At 42.2% G+C, this 17,071-nt stretch overlaps 1 pseudogene; it reads left to right on the top strand.

Annotated features, from left to right (window-relative positions):
• The first annotated feature begins 10,055 nt into the window (after positions 1-10,055).
• Positions 10,056-13,218, top strand: LOC117551987 (annotated as a pseudogene).
• Positions 13,219-17,071: the final 3,853 nt, after the last annotated feature.

Below are 17,071 nucleotides of genomic sequence, written 5' to 3' on the forward strand. Positions count from 1 at the left end.
GTGCACACACGCATTTCTACAACGTCCCGCAGTGAGCTTTTATTCTATAAAACGTTTTTTAAATCTACTTTATAGCTTGTAGAAACTCACGGGAGGCTTCTTTTATTTTATTTGTATTCATAATCATTTTTATTTTTCGTCAGAATGTAAGAATTACATTAGTTACGAATTTGTGTTCTCAAAAAACAGTGCATTGTGTGTAATACAACTGTGATTTTTATTAAATGAGTTACTTTTTAAGGAAGGCCAGAGCTTCAGCTGTGTCAAATAGATTGTTCCCTTTAGTTAACGTTATTTAAAAGATAATGATCATGTCCCCTGTATTGTATTACGAGCGTCCATTCCCATTGGATAACGGAGAATTGTACACCCGGAAGTAAGTAATCTCCTTACTGTCGATTGATTTTACAGTGATATCTGCACTACTCATCGACTAAAAAACATCAAATTGTCCTTGTTAATTACACAACATTGATTGGTTTGAATTTTGTACAATGCTTTTGTATTTTCCCCCTATGATTCGGAGAAACAAATATTTTTTCTGAGTTTTTGGATGGCAGAAGACACTACACTACCCAGAATCTTCAGCTATCGTTTGGGACTACACCATGTGCTTAGTTTGACAAAGGAGCCTCATTCACTTTACATAGGGGTTGTTTGCGTGGTGCCGACAGGTAAATGTAACAAAGTTCGTGACTCCACCACGCATTGTGGTGTTAAGGAGTCGTGGTGGAGTCACGCATTCTGGTGAGATCAGGTTGGTGGCGCGATAGTCTGTAGTGAAGGAGCGCGCTCCCGCTCACGGGAGCCTGCTCCCGCTGCGCTCCGCAGCAAACAGCTGTTTGCTTTTCACCCAACAACGACAACCGACTCACGGAAGGCTATGTTGTAGCGTTGATAAACGAAACAATTTAACTAAATTGCTAGTCAAAATATCAATACCACAGGACAATTTTAATTTTAAAGCAATATTTTTAGTGGCCCGAGCGGGCAAATGGAAAGTAGCCTACGTTACGCTGGCCCGGGGTGTCTAAATAGTGCTTCCGGGCCAGCGGGCAAGGGCGCCGGAAGCGGGGGGGCCAGGGGGCCATTGGCCCCCCCACTTTACGGCCCTGCCCCACATTTTCGCAGCAGCGGACGCCGCGGAACACTGTACACATCCCGTTTCAATAATTCCCCTCTACTCTAAAGTCGCATCTAAAAAGAAAGCCATCTGATCTGTGTATATTTTGTTATTTTTGATTGTTATATTCAATCTCATTAGCTACAGGCATTTTTGAAGCTTGTAAAGGGAAGAACACAGCTCGCCTCTCCCTCGCCACTCTGCTCTTCCACAGCGCCGCTTCCCCTCCCTCCGCTGACATTATGAATGTAAGGCATAGTAATCATAGATAACACCGCAGGGTCCGTTACAGTTTGTTTTCATCTGATTTCAAATAAACAAAGTCTTGGCTTTCAGAATATTAAACTTGTTTCGGCAAATTCAGATGATAAATATAGCTTTGAAGCTTCGGCATAATTACAAGCGGAGAACGGAGTAACTTAACGTCACAGCAAGCATAACAACAGCCGGTGTTTCTCCTGAAGGTTTTCCCCGGGAAACAAATGCAAAAATACACACACACACACACACACACACACACACACACACACACACACACACACACACACGCACACACACACACACACTCGCGGGCTCCCCCCAGACCAGTAATCCAAACGAAAATATCTTCCCTCCGTACTACTTTGATCATTTGCTCCGCTAATAATCAATCAGATCGATCCAGAGAAGAGGAAACTTTAAAGGCCTTTTTCTCAAAATGATGACTCGGTGACGGTCATTATATAATGTGACATATTTTGCTTAATATAGTAGGCTACAAAAACAATCCTGATATCATTAGAAAGCTAGGAATCTCCTCTTTCCAACTCAAAATGTGTCTTCGGATCAATGCGACTGATTTCGATGGAGCAGGTCACTTTGCATTAGGTAAAATACAGCAGGCAGACATAACAGGAAGAATATGTACATTTTAATTTGTCACACCATTCAAATGTATCCATGTACATTACAACCAATAACAAAGCTTAGATGTGTTTATTTGTTACGTTGTTCAGTGTGTGTCAGCCGTTAACCTATAGATAAACTTGCAAACATGTCAGAAGAACCGGCGCATAAGAAAACAAAATACAGTCAAACTAAGCTGAAATTCAACAACTTGAATGTCAAATCCCTGACATCCACAACTCCGGAGCCTGGTCCTTCAACCATAGAACCACCTCCGGAGCCTGGTCCTTCAACCACAGAACCACCTCCGGAGCCTGGTCCTTCAACCATAGAACCAGCGCAGCCAGATGAACCCCAGCAGCAGCTCTGCGGCCGCAGAGACTGTCAAAACCGCTGCCGCCGGCATCGTTGAACCGAAACAGGCTGGTTCCGACTGCATGGAGGTTTGTTGTCGGGACATTGAGACGGGCCAATAAAAGCTTATTTGGGCAAAGAGAAGGTACTTCAATGCAGAATGGTACAAAAACAGAGAGTGGTTATTTATTTGCAAAACCACTAAACGAGCCTTCTGTGAAATATGCAGATGTGATGCTGTCAAACGGCTTGTAACTTTCTCCAAATGTGGAGATGACAGCTTTGTAAATACCGAGTTAATAACTGGAACTTTTCACAGAGCTTACTTCAGTCAAACACCAGTCAACATTCAGCTTGTCAAACAAGAGCGTAGCAGGAAAAAAGAAGAGATGGAATGAGCAACTGCGCTGTCATATGTGTGGGCTGGTCTGTATAGTTGAATGTACAGGAAAGGAGTGAGCAGAGGGTTGAGTTGTCCATTCTTGTTCTGTTTTCTCTGACTATCTTCCTCCTGAAGACCCTCTCAGACTTTCATTTGCTCGCGCTACTAAAGAGACACGTTACCATGGAAACCAAACAATGGTGTAGCTGTATTGAAGTCCGAGTGGAAACAGTAACATTTGGTGCGTTATGTTAGAATGAAACAAATCAGATTTAGTCAGAAATCGGGAGAAATGCGGGATAAATATGACCCCGGGAGGAAAATGGGAGTCTCCCGCGAAAATCGGGAGGGTTGGCAAGTAGGCTATGTCACATACACACGCACTTTTAGGCCCCCCCACTTCTGAAATGAATCTGGCGCCGCTGCCAGCGGGCCATTTAATGTCGAGCCCTGCGGGTTACCGGCCGGCCCACATCGTCCGACCGGCCCACTTCAGTACCGGCCCATCGGGATTCGTCCCGAACGTCCCGATGGCCAGTCCGCCCCTGGTTGAAAAGCTATTTGCTATTGTGTCCCTTTATGAAGCTGAAGGAGCCTAGGAGCGTCACAACTGCACGCCACGGGACCCTGACCAAACGTCGCTCCTGGACGATTATGGAGTGAGAGTGTGTTGCCCAGGAGGTGAGCCGGCCGTTGAAGCCAAACTGCCTTTTTTTTGGAGAAAAAAAAAAGTTCGAGTTAGAAATGGAGAAGGCGAAGACGAAGCGAAAAGGGGGAGCAGAAAAATTGCAGGCAAGAAAAAAGCAGGCCCTTCGTGCTGATGCTTGTGTCAAAATAACCGACATGCATAGGCGGCGCGTGAGGCTCAGGTTTGGGAAGGCTAAATAACTTGTTTTGCCTGACGCTGCCTGCCTCCGGCGTCTATAGAAAAGAGATAAACTCAGTGAAAGCACGGGCACCGCCTGATCAGAGCTCAGTGTGCGTTGTTTAAATCTATTAAGTATAAAGGAAATACAGTTTAAACTGCCATATGCAGAGAAGACGCCGACGTGTCACACTTATCATTCATATCACATCATCAATCAGATCATCGATCATATAATATCATAATCTATCATATATTTCCTTATCTGAGTCAGCTGAGCCGTATCTGGCCGTGCAACACTCACAGCGTCACATACTGTATGCAGAAGTATTATTTTAAGCAACTGTTAGTGTATTCTAGAACCCCGAAGGCAGGAGAGACTGAAAAGAGTCAAGGGAAGCTTATAAAAGTTAACAGCATTTAATTACACAAAAGATGCGGTGGTGTACAAAATGAAATGTGCGAGTGGAGGCGCTCTCCTCATCCGCCCGGTCAGTCCAGGTCAGGGGGTAGAAGGGGTCAATTCTTGGCTTGCTCTTCCTGTTGTCATCTGAGGTCTTCTCCTATTGGCCGGCGTCGTCGGGGGGCGGGTCCAATGCAATTCCTGCCTTTTTCCGTTGTTAAATTATATCATTCTGGTGTCTGTGGTTATTTAAACATTCCCTGATAAACGTTATTCAGCGGTAATAAATGAGTGCTAAACCCAGTGTGCTCGGTGTACAACATCACATGTCATTTCACCTTTAATTCACGGTTTGAAAATGCAGCATTTCGCCACATGCTAATGCTAACCGGAATAATGATTTTCAGAATAAAAGTATTAAGTTAATAGTTAGTGAACTTCCGGTTTTTCAGAATAAAACTGATTTAAATTAAATAGTGTATTTAATTCAAATTACGCCATACCAACATTGATTTTAATTTCTAACACAACACATTATGTTTGACGAAACACTCGAGTCAAATGTAATGAAAGTCAGATGGTGTCTTAGACGGGCAGTGATATCATAAACCTGTTAATGTACGCATTCAAACACTTGTTCTGTTCCCAGCTGTATTCACCTTGCAGGTGCAGCTCTGTGGCTTTGATCCTGGATTATATGTTTTTGTTTACTTTTGTTTACTTTTCATTAATTAAGTATAACGCTGCTAAATGTTGCTAACCACGCCCCTTTCATGTGAACGCGCTCTCAGCTGGAGAGCGAAACCCTGGCTTGATTTACCGAGTTGATAACCAGCGTCGTATGACCGTTTAGCGAGAGCGCGTTTGTTAGGGTTAGTTAAGATAACTCAAACATATCCAGGGTCTGTTGACCTGGCTTCGTAGCACAGGGCACAGGTGGCTGCATAGCAGCGCTAATGTCAAAGACACAAACATTATACATTATATTTTTCTTGCATGCAGTGACACACATATTTGGGAAGGCTTAGCCTTCCCTAGCCTGCAGTACCCGCCGCCCCTGCCGACATGTTTAGTACAGCAGGTGCAGGTCCATCTTCAGCACCCGTGGCCGATATTGGTGGTGAGGAAGATGATGAGAGGGAGAGAGATCAGCGCGAGTGGGGAGAGGGAGGAGAACTCGCAGTAAGCAGAAGCTAAGAAAATTAGGAAAAGATTATTATTAAGGTTATGATACTCTCTAGTTCTGGAACCCATTAATATCCCCTTGATGAAGCACTAATAAGACAACTATTATAAGAGAAACGAAATAATTCGTTAGCCTACAAGCTAGTAAACTGGCTTTTTTAGGTTTTCCCTGGCAAGTTAAAATATAGCTTAATGGGACTCTGATACGTTGTCTCATTGAAAGAATGTCATTATTTTGTTAACCACCATTTATGAACAATTACTGTCAGCTGGCTGCTTGTTTTGTTTAGTTTATTTCCTTATTTGGTTATAAGGGCAACAGTGGTCTTTTGGGACCTGAAAACATTTTTTATAGTCAGCTTTTTGTGGTAGTTTTGATTGACAATATATTGAATAATATAGAAATAGATAAAAAATGAAGGCACACATGTAGTTTTGACCATTAACTGTGTGGTATTGTCAGGGCCGGCCCTAGACTTTTGGGGGCCCTAAGCAAGCTTTGGCTTGGTGGCCCCCCTCGCTCTAGCGCGTTCTCACTTCATACAACACGGAACCAACTTTTGTCTTATGATGTTATTATAAGCACACATATTGTATAAATAAGCATGTAAACACCGTGGACCTCACCTCCTCTAGGGGGGTCCGGGGGCATGCTCCCCCTGGAAAAATTGTTTTCAAATATTGAAGTTAAAAGCATCAATCTGGTGCACTTTGAGAGCAACATTAAGTGATCTATGGATACATCTCTCAACACCCAGATGAAACAGAACTGTAAACAGATTTTTCTTTATGGATATTTTACAAATCACTCCCCTTTCAAACTGTATTCTTGTTTTGTCATATAGCATTTCATACCTGTTTCTCATGTATTCTCTCTGGCTGTCCATCTCATAATGTTCACATAGAAACTAGCTGTCAATAGGAATATCATTCAGAAGAATTATAATTTCATGCAAAAATCTGTCTCAAAAAGAGGTTGCACATTTACATTCAGGTGTTGTTATGGCAACGTCAGTGGCCAAACAGCCACATTTACTGCTGCAAATACGTTCAAACATGCTGTCGACACGTAAAGCAGTGGCAACTGTGCCACCATTTCAGCTGACTTTTCCTCAGAAATCCTGTCACATAACATCCATATATTTCAGTGCTAGGTTGATGCTAAGCTAAGCTAACTATGAAACACTTTAACTGACAGGACTCCGGATCAACTGTGTACTGTAAGGTAGCTTCTAGCTTCATGTCGAACAGTAAGTCAACATTTCCCAGAGAGCTTTCTTTGAAATCACCAGGTAACGCTAAAAAACATTACATTTAGATTGTATGACAAAGTGTTTATTTAATATATCTGGCTAGCTATAGCTACTTGCTAACGGTTTAGCTTACCCCCGCGATTCAAAGTAACGTCAACGTAGCTGTAATTTATGCTTTGCTTACATGTTCGCATAACTTGGAAGTTACTGACATTTACATACCTTGTTCACCTGGCTCAGGTGGTGGCTCTGGGGTTGTTGTGTGAGCCACTTGAGAATTGCCGTATTTTTTAAGAAAACATGTTCTTATGTCGATCTTCAAAAACTCTGAGTCAGACTGGGGGCCCAGTCCAATAGTCCATTTAGCTTAGGAACCTTCCTAACCAAGTGAAATGACCCGGAAGTCCCTCAGTGGCAGCCATGATAAGTGCCGTTCCAATTCTCCAAATGAAAGGAAAGGAGGTTTCAAACTTCCTTTATAACCTCCTTTAGCTTAGGAACCACTGGACCTCCCTAGCCGAAAGGAGAGGAGAAAATGCTGCCCCACAATGCATTGCAGCCGCAGCATTTGCCGTCACTCAACAGTCGGCCGTTCACGGAAACAACCGATTATGGGAGAAATTATATCATGAAAGTTACGGTGCTTTTTAAAACGTATGTGGTAAGTTGCCAAAGTGCTTTGTTCTGAACGTTCATCAGTATTATAATCAAAGAGAAATATGAACGTTAGTTTTTACTGAAATGATCAAATAAAGTCAACATCTCACAGTCTTTACTGAGCTGTGTGGGGTTTGCTCAACTTTTAAAAGATGTTTGAATGGTGATATACACAGTGATAGATGTTAAGGACTAACGTTTATAATAAATACATCTGTATTGATTTAAGATCTTTTCATCAATCATACGTATTGGGATCATTTGTATTAATGTGGACCGGAGGGAGAGGGGGACGAGCAGAAGCTTCACTTTCCTTTTTTATTTTAATTCCAGCTTTGGTCCTGAAGAATATGTTTCTCTGTTGTCCACGTTCATAAAGCATAAAGCAGCAGCGTCAGAGCACAGAGTCTCTAGATGAGTTCACAGGAGTCCCTCGTTCTTATTGAACATCCATGTTGTAGTCCGCTGTATAGAGAACTGTAGTCTCCATAGTTTCCCCACAGCAGCAGACGCTCATTCAGGACGTCCGCTGGAGCATCAGAAACACGTGGGATAGTGAAAGTGCAGTCGATTCTCTAAAGCACCGCAGTCTCTTCTCCTAAGTCCTTTTGAATTCTCCTATCCACTATCCCTTAACCCCGTGACCTTTCACTCAGAGGTCAAGGAATAGGAGATAGGGTTAGAATTTAGGAGCTAATTTTGGATTATCGGAACGCAAACCCAGCAGTTTATTTTAAACATTGTCACAGCTCACAGGATAGGTACCTGTCAGCCAATAAGACACGTTTATTTCCATTCAACTCTCTGGTTGGTCTGGTGTCTTGCCTCTGTTGCATTCACTGAACACGGGAAATTACAATCCTGCTGTCCTCTCTAGTGTCATCACTCACACATGCAAACACACACACAGACACACACACACGCACACCACACACACACACACACACACTAACTCCTACCCAGAGGAATGGACGCTGGACATAGTGCCCCTCTCCACAACAAGCATTCATTTTAGTTATTTCAGTCTAGTATATAAGTTACTTTGTGTGTACAGTATATATATATACAGTATATATATCTTGCTAGTTGTGTACTTTTGTAATTTATGTGGGATTTCTGTCAAATGTTGCTTCAACTCCCTTTGTAAATTTAAATCTGTCTCTTTACATTACATTACATTACATTGCATTTAGCTGACGCTTTTATCCAAAGCGACTTACAATAAGTGCGTTCGTCCAACAAAATACAACTTGAAGAAAACAGAATCATAAAAGTACATCAGGTTTCATAGAGCAAAAACATTTCAAGTGCTACTCAACGGCTTTAGAAAAGCCAGTCCTTTATTAGTATAAAAGTGCTTTCAAACCTATTCTCAGGAAAACAAATAAAGACAGTGGATAGTATTTTTGGGTTAAGCCTGTGTTCCTTCAGTTCTGCGTGCTCTGTGAGGTTCTGAGAAATCAGCAACCTAAGACTTGGCACTTGCGTGCGTCAATCAATCAATCACATTTTATTATATAGCCCAATATCACAAATTATAATTTGTCTCAGAGGGCTCACAGTGTGTACAGGTACGACATCCTCTGTCCTTAGACCCTTGCAGCGCTCAAGGAAAACTCCCCAAAACAGAACCCCACAATTAACAGTGGAAAGTAGGAAGAAACACTCTGTGAGAGCAACAGAAGAGGGGTCCCAGAACTCAAGTGGGAGGTGTTTGTCAGAGCTTGAGAAATGCAATTCACATCTGGGCTCCAGTCCAGCAGGTGGAGACAGGGAGCCTAGGGTGCGATTCCACTGAGAATGTGGCTCAAAGGAAGAGTGTGAGCTTCTATAATTAAGGAGCTCAATGCAACACACCTGGGAACACACTCTCAGCAGAGGACACACATATAAATGCAACACACCTGGGAACAACACTCTCAGCAGAGGACAAACAGATAAATGCAACACACCTGGGAACAACACTCTCAGGCAGAGGACAAACAGTTCGCTGTGAGAGAAGAGACTCAAAGATTCGACCAAGACGCTACTGGTGAATATTTGTAAATGTATTAATCTGTTGAACCATGTTTGATTTGATGTATTATTATTATTTCTAGTCCTGAGGAAAGAAGCTAAAAGATAAAGATGCTGAAATATAATTTACTTTGTTGAAATGCATTTATTTTTGATTAAATGTTAAATGTAATTGTAAATTAAGAAATGAAAGTGCTTGTTAAAAGATGGCATGTTTTTTGTTAAATGTTTATTTACCTAAAGTGAACGAAGTAATGTTTTGTGTTAAAGGTTTCAACCTGAATGAGCATCAAGAGGCTGAATGAAGCAATAAGGAATCTACCACACTCAAATAAGAGAAAAGATTATAATTCGAGTTGTCCTTCTGGAGTGAATCAAGCCATTTCCAAGTTAGGCAGGAGTCAATAAACCTTCATGTCTCTTCTACATCAACATGTGTCCCCCTCGTCAGTGTCTGCCCCGCCCCTGATTGTTTTCACCTGTGCCCACTTACCTCATGTATATATTGTCCTGTCTCCCCTTGTTAGTTGTCGGTTTGTCGTGTTCATTGCTCCAAGAAGCCAGATCTAAGCCATCGCTTAAAGAGATTCAGTGTTTTGCCTTTTTCCCTCCACGAGAGCGCTTTACTTTTGTCAGTTTGTTATTTCCTCTAAAAGAGTGATTTTTTTTTTTTTGTGGCAAGTAAAGATTATTTTCTTCAAAAACCTTTTTTGTCTCTGGGTTGTGCATTTGAGTCCTCCAAGCTATTGAGTCAAGGTTCCTAACAAAGATCCGAGTACTTTTACTCAATTACACGCTCTGAGTACTCCCCCCTGTGTCTTCTGGTATTTTATCTGGTTGAAGATGTATGACTCTAAAGTCCCTTCACAATAACCGGTTTAAAAACCCAGTACACTTTGTGAGAGTTTATTATTAACTATTGATCCTGATCCTTGGTGTAAAGTGGGTTTAACGGGATATTAGAGAGGAACATGACGCAGAAGAGACCGGTTCTTTTTTATTCTAAATGACAAAGTGAACAATGTAAGGCGTGGAGCTTGGACATTCTCTCCCCCTCTCTCCCTCCCCCTCTCTCTCCCTCCCTCTCCCCTCCCCCTATGTCCTGCCTCAGTAATGGGTGAGGCCTGTTCCTGATTGTAACAGTGATGCAGGAAGGACGCTCAGGTGTGGACGGTCTGAAAAGGTAAGCTCGTCACCTTTCACAGGGAACTCTTTGTTCTCCGCCATAATGAAGGAAAAACATCACGAGCTGTTGTTCAGAAAACACCTCAGTGAAATGTCTTCACTCTGAAATGAACCAGATGTATATACTATGGAAACTTCAATTGTGTCTGTTTATATATTATATTTAAACTGTTTATTTCTTAAGTAGGAGTAAAAAAAATGGTGTCGCATAATGTGAAGATACTCAAGTAAAGTACAAGTACCCTCAATTTCGTCCTTAAGTACTATAGTATATATATAATGTCCTATTTTCTGCACCATTATGTCACTATGCATTACATTACTGCACGACTTTATATCCTGTAATTCTCACTGATAGCCAATAGTAAAGTAGAAGTTTCAAAACAAAAGCCCCAGACAACCATTTTTTTTATTTTGTATTATAAAATGTATTGTAGTATTTTAAGGATCAAATGGAACGCCTGTATTAAAACACCAACCTGTGACAGTGTGTGCCCTTCGTGTTTCAGAAAATAAATCTGGTTGTTTTGGTCATTTTGCTTCTCTTGGTAGTCCTTTGTGTACCTTTGTCATGCTGTGTCTTATTGTGGCATTTTCCTTCTTTTTGTACTTATTTTGACTCTTGTTGTGGTCTTTTTGTAGTCACTCGAAACTTTTTGTAGACATAATGGGTCATGTTGTATTAGTTGTGCGTCTTTTTGTGGTCATATTGACACTGTTTTTAGTCATTTTGTGACTTTTTAAACTTATTGTAGTCATATTGACACTTTTGTGGTTGTGTCATGTTGTGTCTTTATGTGGAAATGTTCCCTCTTTGAAGCCATTTTGTGTCTTTTTGTGGTCAATTTGAGACTTTTTGTGGCCTTTTAGGGTCTTTTTGTGGTCATTTTGAAACTTCTTGAATCTTTTTGTAGTCATATTGGCACTCTTTGTGGTCATTGGGTCATGTTGTAGTCATGTGTATTTTTGTGGATATTTTCACACTTTTTGTTGTCTTTTTGATTCTCTTCCTGGTTGTTACGGTTGACTCCACTGTGCTTGATGTCAGCTCATCCAGTAGTGCCTCCATGTTCCTCTTTCATGCTGCTTCCTGTTGCTGTATTGATACGATGTATAGCTCACTTTATCTTATCTCAATGGTACTGTAGCCATATGTTTTTGCACTCAATTTAAAGCTACTGTGTGTCTTTCCTTTGCTCTGAGTATGAAATTACCACAAGTAATGATCAATAAATTGGTAAACAGTTAATTCTAGTTCACCTTATGTAGCACCGATACAATTAGAATTACAACAAGGTACCGTTTTAGAGATTTTCAATAAAAAAAAAAAAAAGAATCTGAATTTTTGTAATCTAAATAAAATTAAAATAAATCTGAATATTTTAGAAAATAAATCTAAAATCTCTAAAATGGTAACCTCTTGGTACCAATTTTCCAAATGCAGATAAAACCAGATGTAGCCCAATTCCCCAAATAAGTTCCCACATGTTTTAACTTTCATTTCCTCTCTTTTTAGACAACTGAAGAGGCCTTGGCTGAACCCCTGCTTCCGGTACCTGCTCTGTTCTGTCTGGTGCTGCTTGTCTTTTGTTCCAGCAAACTCCCTCTCATGGTGGTCCAGCTTTCCACTCAAAGACCACTACCAGAGGTTTATAAATACGGTTCAATCGGCCTCCTCTTATACCGTAACCGATCGAAAGTTCAACTAAATGAAACCACAGAACAAACTACTCTACCTCCTACCGTACCTCCCAAGGCTCTTCAGTTCCATCTAGCCTACCCACGTAACTACAACTTTGTAATGGATAACAAAGAAGTGTGCAAGACCAAGACCCCCTTCCTGGTCTTGATGGTTCCAGTGGAACCTAAGAACGTGGCGGCTCGGGACGCCATCCGGCAGACGTGGGGCAACAGCAGCGAGGTTCAGGGCGATGTGGTCCTCACCCTGTTCATGCTGGGGCCTCTATAGGGAGCCGATGTGGATGCGCTGCAGGAGAAGCTCCAACAGGAGAACCGACTGCACCAAGACTTGATCCAGAGCGACTTCCTGGACACTTACCTCAATCTGACCATCAAAACCATGGTGATCATGGACTGGTTGGCCACTCGCTGCCCCGAAGCCGCGTACGCCATGAAGGTGGACTCAGACATGTTCCTGAACATTGACAATTTAGTGATGATGCTACAGAAGCAGACATCCCCAAGTTGAACTACCTGACCGGGATGCTCATGTGGAACAGGCCGGTCATATCCGCTCAAAAGAACTCCAAGTGGTACGTCCCTGTGGAGATGTACCCGGAGCCTTTATACCCCACCTACACTCTGGGCATGGGATACGTGTTCTCCAACGATCTTCCCGAGAAGATTGTGGAGGCTTCAAAAATCGATTAATTTCTTTACATAGAGGATGCTTATGTTGGAGCTTGCATGAAAAAGCTGGGACTTTCTCCCCAATCTCCCCTAATCCGTCCAAATTCAAGGCCTATAGCACAAAGTTTAATCGCTGGCGAATACTCCAAGATCATCACTTACATCCTGGGGTCTCCAAAACAGCTGGTGGATTACTGGAAAGACTTGAAGAGGCCTGAACCCCCTTGTTAGGGACAATGACACTGAGAAATCCCCTGGGGGGCAGGACACTGGAAGGTTAACTTATTTGTTTCTTTTGGGGGGCCAAAAGAATCAATCTGTAGGGATTGGAAATGAAGGGGTGGCCAGTTCCTATACTGGACAAAGTATCAGTTACCAGTTCACCCTCCTGGGCACTGCCAGGGATTTTAGTGCCTTTGAGCAGCACACCAGACCCCACCCTGCATTGATATAAATAAAAAAGAGAAGTTGATATCACCAATGTGAAAACAGGTTTCTGAACTGCATTAAAGAAACGGTCATGAGAAGCGTCTGATTTTACTTTTGTGTATTTAGTACTTGTGCATTCATGAGCTAACACTCAGACTTGGTAGGCTAAGGGGCGGGACATCTCTAAGTGGTTGACCAATCACAACAGAGCCGTCCAGCGAACCAATCAGAGCAGACTGGACTCTGGTTTCAGACCGAGGGTGAAAAGAGGTGCTGCAGCACAGACAGTATGAGAACAATAAAGAGCTTTTTGAACATTAAAGCATGGAGACATGCAGAGACACTACATACTGATATACACCTGAACATCAGCAGGAGAGGACTCTTTAAAGTAGAGATACTACATACTGATATACACCTGAACATCAGCAGGAGAGGACTCTTTAAAGTAGAGATACTACATACTGATATACACCTGAACATCAGCAGGAGAGGACTCTTTAAAGTAGAGACACTACATACTGATATACACCTGAGCATCAGCAGGAGAGGACTCTTTAAAGTAGAGACACTACATACTGATATACACCTGAATATCAGCAGGAGAGGACTCTTTAAAGTAGAGATACTACATACTGATATACACCTGAACATCAGCAGGAGAGGACTCTTTAAAGTAGAGACACTACATACTGATATACACCTGAACATCAGCAGGAGAGGACTCTTTAAAGTAGAGACTCTACATACTGATATACACCTGAACATCAGCAGGAGAGGACTCTTTAAAGTAGAGACACTACATACTGATATACACCTGAACATCAGCAGGAGAGGACTCTTTAAAGTAGAGACACTACATACTGATATACACCTGAACATCAGCAGGAGAGGACTCTTTAAAGTAGAGACACTACAGGGGTGCCCAACCAGTCGATCGACCGGTCGATCGCGGGGAGATTCCCAGTCGATCGCCAGATGTGTCTAAAAATAGAACAACAATATTCTGTTTTATCGTTAATGTCCTATAACATAATCTTCCCGTGCCAGAATAATGCACTTGAACGCATCAAAGCTTTGTGATTGGCCGGCGTGACCCCATGTGTGGGGGCGTGGCTGGTGGGCAGTGCACTATTTCGCTAACGTTGTCCGTGTCAACAGGAGTGACAGTCCGCACACACACAAGACCGCAATTATGGCAGAAGCAAAAAAGACCAAAATATATAATGTTCACTCCGAGTGGGAGGATGATTATTTTTGCATCTATTCCAATTCAAAGTCCATCTGTCTCATCTGCAATGCGAGCGTGGCTTTATCGAAGAAGGGTAATTTAGGAGCGGCATTTCAAAACAGTGCACAAACGCTCCGAGACGGAACTCCCTCCTGATTCTGCCCTACGCTCCAAAAGGGGAGGGGCCTGAAAGGACAGCTAAATGCACAGCAGTCCATTTTCACCAGGCCCAACAACAAGAGCAAGGCTGCTACCAGAGCATCTTATCGTGTCAGTCACGTTCTTGAGAAACACATGAAGTCTTTCAAAGACGGCAAAGTTATGAAAGAAGCATTCCTGGAGGCTGCGACGCGCTTTTGGGGACAGTAAAAATAACAGAAGCATTTCAACAGGTTTTTGATATAATAAAAACTCAAGTTAGATACCGTTATTAATCAGCTGTAAGCTGTTTGAACTTATTCATTATAATGATTGTACAAAATGGTATAAGAATGCAAACTTAAATTGATTATAGTCTATTATCAATTCAGGTTAAGAAACTAGTGTTGCTTGCTTCCTATTTTAAAGCCATTTCTTTTTATACTCGACTAAAATGCAACAAAAAAAGGGTTTGATTCTATTAATGTTGTCTTTGTTATTGCACGTTGGCAGCAGATTCCTGAGTAGCTTCAGATCTGAGTCGTCTTATTAGGAAGCCTCATTTATACTTTTGTAGCAACACTATTTTTATATAATGGCAAAGAAAGGGTTCAGAGTCTTTTCTCCCTGTGTCATATGAGGCAGCACTGTTCAATGTTTCTTGAAAACATTACCCACTGTAGTGACGTGTGAATAAACTCCAACTCTGTATCAACAGCACTGTTGTGTAACTTCAGTTAAATACTTGTATGTGTGTAGATTAGAAAAGAGGTAAGATAAAGGATCTGCAGTATTTTATGAGGTATTAAACGTACAAAGGTCAGTTTTATACAAGTAGAAGTGTGTATTTACCTGGTAGTAGGCTGTCAGTAATGGCTACGCCTCTCTATTTGAACTGGTAGATCTCGGCAGACTGGCAACTTTAAAAGTAGCTCTCGGTTCAAAAAAGGTTGGGCACCCCTGCACTACATACTGATATGCACCTGAACATCAGCAGGAGAGGACTCTTTAAAGTAGAGACACTACATACTGATATACACCTGAACATCAGCAGGAGAGGACTCTTTAAAGCAGGGGTGGGGAACCTCCGGCGAGACCATTTGATACGGCCCTCGAGGTAATTTCTAAACACAAGAAAAAAAGGAAAAAAATGAAATATAGACCGCAAAATAATTAAACGAGTGCCTGTTTTTCCTGGCCAAGGTCAGGGTCCTTGAACACAACACGAGCCTAACGACGTGGTATATATCTCATCTGACAGGGATGTCGTGCTGACAATTGCAGTACGCATAAGGAGTTGTATGCCGCAGTTTTTGCTTGGCTGTGTCTTAGTTGTAAACCCAGTGGCCAGGGCCGGCCCTTGGCATAGGCAGTATAGGCGAATGCTAAGGGCGCATCAACCTATGGGGGGCAGCGAACATTTTTATTTAAATTAAAAAATATACATATTAAAAAAAAAAAATCCAGCCTTGAAGTAACAAATGCATGGACTAGTTTCTCTGCATCGTTTTTGAGGCAAGATATGCCTGATTTTGGCAATGTTGCGTAGATGGAAGTAGGCGGTCCTTGAAATTGATTTTATGTGGGCGTTAAAGGATAAATCCTGATCAAATATAACACCAAGATTCCTTACAGTCTCACTGGAGGACAAATTAATGCCATCCATAGTTAGTATATCTTTAGATAGTTTGTTTCGTAGAATATTTGGGCCGAGTACAATAAGATTTAGATTTAGAGCCTTGTATGGTCATTATACACAGAGTATAACGAGATTCCGAGTGCAACTCTGTCCCGGTGTGCAAAAAATACAAACAAATACATAACACTACAAAACACGGCAATAGGACAGACAATCATACGGGGGAATAAATAGTTAAAAATATTGATATAAAAAATAGTATATAAAGTGCATTAAAAGTGTGTGTATGTGTGAGAATGGTTACAGTTATTGCATTATGTGTGGTGGTTGAGCAGCCTGACGGCCCAGGGGTAGAAACTGTTTTTGAGTCTGTTTGTCCGTGACTTGAAGCTCCTGTCTCTCCTCCCAGAAGGCAGGAGAGAGAACAGTCTGTGACCTGGGTGAGAGCTGTCCTTTATGATTTAGTTAGCTCTGCTGAGGCAGCGGGAGGTGGAGATGTGTTCCAGAGAGGGCAGGGGGCAGCTGATGGTTTTCTCTGCCATCCTCATCACTCTCTGCAGGGCTTTCTTGTCCGCAGCTGAACATCCTGCATACCACCCCGAGATGGAGTATGACAGCACGCTCTCGATGGTCGCCCGGTAGAAGGACACCAGCAGCTTCTTGTTCAGTCGGTTTCTCCGAAGCACCCTCAGGAAGTGAAGTCGCTGCTGGGCCTTCTTAACTGCTGCAGTGGTGTGTACTGTCCAGCTGAGGCTCTCCGAGATGTGAACCCCCAGGAACTTAAAGGTGGAGACCCTCTGCACTCTCTCTCCATTGAGGTGAAGGGGGGTGGGTTCTGGACGGTGCTTTCTGAAGTCTATGATGATTTATTTTGTTTTGCTTGTGTTCAGATGCAGATTGTTTGCTGAACACCACACAGACAGCTTCAGGATCTCGTCTGTATACCGACTCATCGT

This window comes from Gymnodraco acuticeps, unplaced genomic scaffold (assembly GCF_902827175.1).
Source record: "Gymnodraco acuticeps unplaced genomic scaffold, fGymAcu1.1, whole genome shotgun sequence".
Lineage (NCBI taxonomy): Eukaryota > Metazoa > Chordata > Actinopteri > Perciformes > Bathydraconidae > Gymnodraco > Gymnodraco acuticeps.